The sequence below is a fragment of the Eubalaena glacialis genome, chromosome 15 (assembly GCF_028564815.1).
Source record: "Eubalaena glacialis isolate mEubGla1 chromosome 15, mEubGla1.1.hap2.+ XY, whole genome shotgun sequence".
NCBI classification, from domain to species: domain Eukaryota; kingdom Metazoa; phylum Chordata; class Mammalia; order Artiodactyla; family Balaenidae; genus Eubalaena; species Eubalaena glacialis.
This window is the reverse complement of record NC_083730.1, coordinates 23,124,720-23,134,091: the sequence shown is the minus strand read 5'-3', so window position 1 is coordinate 23,134,091 and position 9,372 is coordinate 23,124,720.

Genomic DNA, 9,372 nt, shown 5'->3' with positions numbered 1-9,372 from the left:
ATCCTCTCTTTAACTTTTGACATTTTTAATTATAATATATTTTGGTATGAGTCTCTTTGGGTTCATCTTGTTTGGGACTGTCTGTGCTTCCTGGACTTGAATATCTGTTTCCTTTACCATGTTAGGAAAGTTTCCAACCATTTTTTTCTTCAAATAGGTTTTTTGTCTCTTTTTCTCTCTTTTCTCCTTCTGGGATGTGAATGTTAGTACACTTGATATTGTACAAGAGGTCCCTTAAACTATCCTCATTTTTTGGTTTCTTTTTTCTTTTTTCTGTCCTGATTGGATGATATACGCTAGCTTGTCTTCCAGAATGCTGATCCTTTCTTCTGCACCATCTAATCTTCTGTTGGTTCCCTCTAGTGTATTTTTCTTTTCCATTATTGTATTCTTTATCTCTGATCAGTTCTCTTTTTTATTTGTTATATCTTTGTTGAAGTTCTCACTGTGTTCTTCCATTCTGCTCCTGAGTTCAGTGAGTATCCTTATGACCATTATTTTGAACTCCTTATTTGACAGGTTGCTTATCTCTGTTTCATTTACTTCTTTTTCTAAAGTTTTGACAAGTTCTTTTTTTGGAACATATTCCTTTGTCTCCTCATTTTGCCTAACTCTCTGTGTTTGTTTCTGTGTATTAGGTAAATCAGCTATGTCTCCTGGTCTTGAAAGAGTACCTTTGTGTAGAAGATGTGCTGTGGTCCTCAGAAGTGTAGTTCCCCCTGGTCACCAGAGCCAGGTGCTCTAGGAATGCCCCTGTGTGTACTGTGTGTGTGCTCTTGTGGACGGGCCATGCTTGCTGTGGGTGTGCTAGTGTGTGAGGTTGGCACCCAGTGTGGCTGGCTGTAAGGCCCTGTTGCAACTACTGTGGGTGGTTGTGTGTGAGGAGCTAGCCCCTGGGGCAAGAGCTGCTTTGGGAGGATGCAGGTGCTGGCCATGGCCATCCACTGGGTTTGGCCAGGTTGGGGAACTACTTTGGAGGGTCTCCAGGGCTGGCCTAGATTTCCCACAATGACTTGCAAGGCAGGGGGCTCTTTAGAGGTGCTCTGGTGGTAGTTAAGCATTCCTGCTGAGACTGGTGGGACAGGGGGCTTCTTTGGAGAATTGTGCTAGCTGTGTCAGGTCCACAGGTGAATCTGGGGCAGAGTAAGTGGTGATAATAAGTTAGATGGGGAGAGTCAGAAATAGTGCTTGCCAGTGCAAGGCCAGCTAGAGGGTGAGCCACAAACATACAAAAAAACAAAATTCCAACAGATCCCTGACTCTCAGGTATATGCTCTAAAATTATTTAACGAATCTCCTTCACGTAAGACTTAGGTTAAAAAAAAAAAAAAAAATTCAGAGAAAACTTCTAACTCTCTCACCCGAGAATATGTCTGTGAAAGGAGCCCAATTTGAAAAACGCTGTCCCAAATGATTTTTCAGACTGCTGCCTCTGTGCTAAGACTTGGGGGAGTGACTTTCTGCACGCGCCCTTTTAGAGTAGAGTCTTGGTTTCCTACAGTGCCCTGGCTCTCTCAGACGTAAGTCCCTCTGGTTTTCAAAGCTAGATGTTATGGGGGCTCATCTTCCCAGTGCAGGTCTCCTAGGGTGGGAGGCCCAATGTGGGGTTCAGAATCTCAGGGGGGACTGCTTAGGTTATGCTCTCTCTCCCACTTTTGGGTCACAGTGCCGGGGTATAGGTCCTGGCCAGACTGTGTCTCTGGCCCTTCTACCTGTCTCAGTGTGGTTTTTCCTTTTTATCTTTGGTTGGTTGTGGAAAATCTTTTCTGCTAGTCTTCAGATCATTCTCAGAGATAGTTTCTCTATATGCAGTCAGAGTTTTGGTGTGTTTGGGGGAGGAGACAAGCCCATGATCTTCCTATTCTGCCATCTTGTCCCACCCTTTCTCTAGTCCCTCTATTTTGAACACCCTTCATCTTTCAAGATCCAAATCAAATAAAATTTTAATATTTCTCTGTACCACTTACCAATGCTAGCAACAGGTTTATTTGTTCTTTGCTTTGTTGTGAATGTACTTTATGTGTGACCCTATTGAGTAACTAGTAATTAGCCTGTTATTTTACAGGCATCTGCTTTGGGAGGGATGCTTTTCTACTTGACTGTGAGCAGTTCCTGAAGACATGGGAGCTGTGTCCTGTTTTTTTTTGTACTCCTTAGGACATAACATCAATATTATTTGTTAAATTTAACAATTTTGATTTTGTTGTTTTGCAATATCTAGGAATGTTCTCTGAAATCTTAAATATAAAAATTATTTTCAGTGCTGTTTATCAGTGTTGCAGGTTGTATGTCTTGGAAGCAGATGCTTGAGGGCATCTTTGCCAGGTGTTTCTTACACTGTTCACCATATGCTAGACTCCTTTACCTCTAAGCCAGTGTTTCTGAACTGAGTTTATCCCAAGTCCCCTAGGATGAATCTATAGTTGGTTTTCTGCTGCAGCCCATCAACCAAATTATTTTGTTGATGTTGACTTTATAGAGTTTATGTTATGAAATCAGTAGATATTAATACTTTGAATGTGCTTTTTGAAACTACATGCATCCCCTGGTCACCATCCCCACCCCACCTCATCCCGTCTTGAGAATCACTGCTGTGAACCAGTGTTCTCAATCGTGACAACTCACAGATCTCATAGGAAATGTTCAACAATTCTGTGAAAGTTTTGAGGACCTAACTTGAGAAATTTCACATGAAAGGTTAAGCATGGTTGGTCTTCATTAGCCACAGGGATCAGAGGTACAAGTTCAGATGCTGTGATCATACGGCAACACTGTTATATAAAATGGTCATCCTGGTAATCATGAACAAGTGTGTACTAATTTGATTTAGATCATCAACAAAAGTAAAATGCAAAATTTAAAACATTCAGAGAAAACTTCCAACTCTCTCACCCGAGAATATGTCTGTGAAAGGAGCCAAATTTGAAAAACACTGTTCTAAATGATTTTCTCTTCTTTTTTCCCCACTTTTTGAAGACTTAAGAATCTCTGACTATGAAGTTTGTTCTAGAATTGCAAGATTAAGTTAATTTCCTTCTGCAGTCTCTAGTGGGAATGGTTAATTACTTTTCTAATAAAGAAGTACAGGTAGTGAAAGAAAAAAATTAAAAAAAGGAGTTTGATGTGCAAAGTATTTATTAGGAATCAGTAACATCGGAAGGGAGAAGGATGTGGATCTGCAATGCTATGTTACCAGAGCCTTCGCTAACCTGGCAGGGTTCGTTCCAGAACTGTCCTCTGTTGGGCTGAAATGGCTGGGTCTTCTGCTCAGTCAGTCATTTGGATGTGGGCTGATTCCAGAAGGGGATGACTTTGGGTGAGGCAACTCTGCAGCTGAAGCACGTGCTACAGGAGTTGATAGCTGGAGGCTGTCTGCCCTCAGGTAGAGTGACAAGTCTTCCTTGGAAGGGGGATTTGGGTGGCACATCTCCAGGTCTGCCACAATAGTAACAGTAGCTAATATTTATTGTTCACCATGTGCAGGAATACTACAAAAAGCCTTTTATGCACATCATCTCATTAAGTCTCACCTTCTCCCCCTAAAGTAGGTATGATTATTCTTCCTATTGTACAGATGAGACAAAAGACTAAGAGTGGGTAACTGGCTTGTTCCAAGTCACACAATGACTTTAAGTGGTAGAACCTAGCTGATAATGTAGGCAGTCTGACTCCAAAGCTGAAGCATTTAACCACAGTGGTATCCTGTGAGATATACACGGTACTTAACTGTGACTCCTTGAATCTTAATAATCAACATACAATGAATACTTTTCTATTAAGGAAAAAAGGAATGTCCATTTGCCTCCCTTTCTAAATACATGCGGTATATTTTATTTAGCAGAGCCTTTTTGTCTGTTTGTTTGAGCCAAGTGTGGTGTAGCCTGATATAAGAAGGATTTCCTTTCCTGTCTCCTGCAAATTCCATAAATGGATATGTCACTGGACAAACATTTGAGGTAAGTCATGATTAGCCCCACCTGCCTGCCATGTTTGTGTTAATGGAACACACTGGTAGAAGTGCTGAGAAGCTGTGGGAAACCAGAGTATGGCCATCAGCATTTCTAGGCTGTCCAATTTATAACCTTCCAGGGACTCAGATAAAAGTACAGCAGTCACAAAGTTGCTTTCAGCTGAAGAGCTTTTCAAGATAATAATTCACCTTTAGATTTCTATGCAGCTATAGGTAACAGCATCAATTAGCACGGACAAATCCAGTGGTGGACCTCATTTTCCCTCATTTATCTTTTGATAGATCTTTATTAAATAACCAAATAACTTCGAACAGGTGTGATTTTAAAAAAAACTTTCCTTGTCCTTCTCAATCTTATATGTCTATTGACAAGGTAATAAAATATATGTGTATTTTTTTATTTTACAGATTTCCAGTGATTTGATATGCATCATCTTTTTTCTATGGATAACACAAATAAAATAAAGATAGACTGTCCCAGTTATTATTAGAGGTGATAATTTGCAGTCTAAGTGTGTTGCCATGGATACCTAAGAAACCCCCCCCCAAAGACTCAGGCCTGGGAGTCAGGCCCTAATCCTGAGGTGCTTTTCAATAGCACCAGCTGTCCAGAGCCTGAAAGGCGTGGCAAATTACACCATTATTAGAGTGAAATGGTATGGCTAAGCTAATTATTTGTGGGCTTTAGACACAGGTGTTCATGAAAGACTGAACGTGCACTCCTAATCAAGTCTGACTGGGCCAGAACAACAGCCCAGCATGGGACTATCAAAGAATTGTTTATAGTGTCTTTCATTTAAATAATAAAAGAGGCCACTGTAGGCCTTCTGTTCAGTAGAGTTTTTAATGTTGCTCTGAGTTTGTCATTACAGGTAATCATATTTGGTGTTTCCTTTTGACTTAGTTCAGTCATGGAGATCTGTTTTCTAATAATAATTTACTTGATAGTCACACAATAATTTGATGTATTATACCCATTCCATGACAATTTCCAGTTAATGCTGCTTTTAGTGAATGCACCTTAATTTTACAGAACTGAAGACTAGAACTTTATCACAAACATTGTGTTTTGGGTATTTACTCATTCAGAGAGTCATGAATTCCCTACGTATTTCCATTTTGTTATCTGTAACACTTCTCTGATAATTTTTGTGCTCATAATATAGTAGCAAGATTCAAAAGTATACTTAAAAATTTCCCTCTCTTAATAGTGTTTGATTCATCTAATATTTGAGTATCATCAGTTGGCAAAATGCATGTTTGGTGGGAAATGTTATATGGATTCATCATAGCTTGATACTATACTAAGTATGATAAATCACTCTGCTTAACAAAGCAGACCCAAATTTCCCTATCTTTGTTTTTTTAAAGTAATGAAAAGTATACCTCTTTGATGTGCATAGACCATAAAGGAGTTTACATTCAATAGTTTAAAAACAACACTTATAGAAGTAACATAATCATGTAGTAGATTCATTACCCTGACACTCTTTAAGGAGTCAGTTTGCCTATTTTAGTTACTATTACTCTTACAGCCCATGGGTATCTTAGAAAGTGATACGATTAGCACTGCAACATAACAGTGCTGGAAGAGCGAGTTGATATTTTGTTTTATATTTTTTTTTATTCCACATTCTCACAAATGCTTGTAAATTCATAAAATGTGAAAACATACTTCTTTAGAGAAGTAGCCTCTGCTATCACAATTGGATGAAGATGTTCTTACCCACTCTCTGGAGGCAGGGAGTGAACTATTAAGAGAGACAGATGATCTCGCAAATGTGTCTATGTGCAGATCAATATGATGGAGCCTACCAAGAGTATAGATATATTTTCAGATGATTAAGAGCACCAAGTTTTATCTCTGAATCCATTCAGTTAGGGTATTCTTCCTCCATACATGGGAGGAAAGCAGGAGTTGGTAGTTTCTGGAAATGATTACGTAGCTTTTAAGGACAGTGAGTAGTAGCTTTTATAATATCTTATGCAAAGGCACAAGACTTCCTATATACAGGTAGAAAGTGAATATATCACCTGCCTACCCAGATCAGTAAGTATCACACACAAGGAAGAGTATTCTCAGAGGCCATTAGAGGGAAACCTTGGCAGTGGCCACACTGAACGTGCAATGATTGTATGAATTATCACTCAGTTAAAATTTAACAATTGTCTTCCAAACACCTACCATGCTTACAACTCTTCAAGAGGAAGGACTGACCTTAGACACAGTTAGGTGGCTACCAGCCATATTTGTTCTTATATTTTCATCTAATAAAATATATTTTTCTGCTTTCATCTCTCATAATATGGAGACATAACTAGTCAGTCATTTCTGGGGGACAAAACTGTATCTTGACTTTTTGTGACCCTAGGGAGGAAGAAAAAGCCTACTCATTTTTTGTGAGAGTAACATCCCTAGTGAAGGGTGATTCAAGATCGCTGACTATGAAAAGGAGTTATGTGAGCACATGTATCAATTAGGAGTAGCAAACTCCCAAACTCTTATGCGCAAAACACTTAAGATTATTTGTGTCCATATAACATGCTCATATAAGGTGAGCAAGTGATTCTGCTCATTTTAGTCTTTAGGGGCCCAGGCTGATGGAGGCTGCATCTTGATTCCTGCTTCTATAATCACCATAGTAGAATCACCATCATAACTGGCCCTTAAGATTTATGTACTAGTGACACAGATACTTCTGCTTACTTTATATTAGCCCAACAAATCACATGGCCAAGCTTAAATTCCAAGGGCAGTGTTCAGAAAGCAAACAGCAGAGAAACATTTAGTGATCACAAATAATTCCTGCTACAGCACCCTCTGAATCACTTGTTGCAAGTGAATTCTTGACAGACTAGAACAGCTCAAGAGCTACTTACTTAACTAGTTCCTAATTAAAACGGGAATTCATCCAAAAGAAAGTAGGAAAAGAAATTGTATCAAGATATCAGACATGCATTATCTACCCCTTCTTCATCACCCAGCATGACAGAAATACAAAAAAAAAAAAAAAAAATACTGCATGTAGAACAGGGAGAAAGGTTCTTGGGAAAATTCTTAATTGCAAATATCTATATTAGAAACAAGAAAGTTTAAAATTAAATTATTTAAACCTTTAACTAAGGAAATGAGAAAGAATATTATAAAACAGTGTCTGAAAGAAAGCAATTAAAATATATTTAGAATAGTAATAATGAAATTGAAAATATTTAACCAGTAAATTTAATCTGTTAAGAAATCTAGTTCATTTAACACATCAGTAAAATAGAAAAGCCACTGGTAACTGTGATCAAGGAAAAAAGGAAAAAATCTGTGATACACAATAAACAATATTAGCTATGAGAATAAGTACATATATAGACATAAATACAGAGACAGAAAATTTAAAACTATTAGAGAATAATATGTACAAATCTATGCCTCTAAAAAATGTCAGTTACTTAAATTAACTCTTGAAAAGATAGAAAAACTGAAACTATGGGGAAAAAATGAAAAGATAGTCTAAACCTTTACCTAAAAATGGCACTAATTTCAAATAATTTTGTGGATGAGTATTACCAAACATCCATAAAGAGAAAAATATCTAAATATATTCTATGTACTATTCCAGAGCATAGAAAAATGACTTAAGCCAGATAAGTAGAGTATATACCCACAGAAAGAAAAGAAACCCAGAACCAAATCTAACTTATATATTAAAAATAAATAATCCAAATTAGAATACTAGTAAATCAAAGCTAGGATTACATCAAAGAGAATTGCATTATGATCAATTAGGGCTTAGGTAGAGATACAAACATTATATCAAATTGTTCACAAACAAAAAATCAAATTGTTCACAAACAGGTTACATGGTAAATTTTGATAAGATACCCCAAATTATAAATTTGGCATGTATATAGATTTTTAAAATAACTTATTAAATTAAGGATAAAAAGAAACTTCCTCAGTCTGATAAAGTATAACTACCAGTAAAACATAATAAACATTATACTTAATGGAGAAACATTATAATAATTCTACTAAAACAGCAAAAGGATAAGAAAGTTCACTATCATTATTTTAAAACATGTTGAAGATCTTAACCCAAGTAATGAGAAAAAGAAATAACAATTTAGATAACAAGAAATTATTTCTCCATCAACTTGATTAATAAAACAATTATAAGAAGAAGCCATGGTAGGAATAGACATTAGACAGGGAGTAAAATATAAGGATGTAAGAGGAAAGGTGACATATTAGTCAGGGTTCTCCAGAGCAATAGAACCATTAGGGTGTTCTATTTATTTGCTTATGTGTCTGTTTATCTATTTATCTATAGAGAGATTTATTTTAAGGAATTGGTTCACATGATTGTGAAGACCAGCAGTTCAAAATCTGCAGGGTGGGTTGGCAGGCTAGAGACCCAGGGAAGAACTGATGTTGCATTTAGACTCCAAAGGCAGTCTTCTGGCAGAATTCCCTCTTCCTCAGGGAAGATAGGCCTTTTACTATTAAGGCCTTGATTAGATGAGGCCCACCCACATTATAGAAGGTAACTGAATAATATCAAATTTTTTATTTTTTTCTTCTTATAAAAATGATAAAGTTATAAACTGGCAGTTTACTCCAGAAGAAATAAAAAATACTTAACCTCATCCATAAGCAGAAATATACCAAGTGAAACAATAAGTTATCTTTTACCCATCAGATTTGGCAAATTTTACAATTTTGATAATTTTCAATTTTTTTACTGTATTTTCTTAATTGAGATATAATTGACACATAACATTTTATTAGTTTTAGGTGTACAGCATAATGATTTGATACATGTATATATTGTGAAATGATCAGCACAATAAGTTTAGTTAAGGTCTATTACCATACCTAGTTACAATGTTTTATTCCTTATGATGAGAACTTTTAAGATTTCCTCTCTCAGCAACTTTCAAATATACAATACAGTATTTGTTAAGTATAGTCACCATGCTGTACGTTACAACTCCAAGACTCATTTATCTGATAACTGGAAGTTTGAAACTTTTGACCATCTTTACCCATTTCACTCACCTCCCCCACCCCCAACTCTGGCAACCACCAATCCGTTTTTTGTATCCATGAGGGTTTTGTTTTTGTTTTTGGATTCCATATATAAGTGCAATCATGTAATATTTGTCTTTCCCTGTTTGACATATTTCACTTATCATAATGCCCTCAAGGACTATCCACATGGTTGCAAATAGCAAGATTTCATTGACTTTTATGGCTGAATAATATTCCATTGTGTATATATGGCACATTTTTTAAACCATTTCTCCACCTGTGAACACTTAGGTTGTTTCCATGCCTTGGCTATTGTAAATAATGCTGCAATGTACATGGGGGTGTATATATCTTTCTGAGATAGTGATTTGGGGTTTTT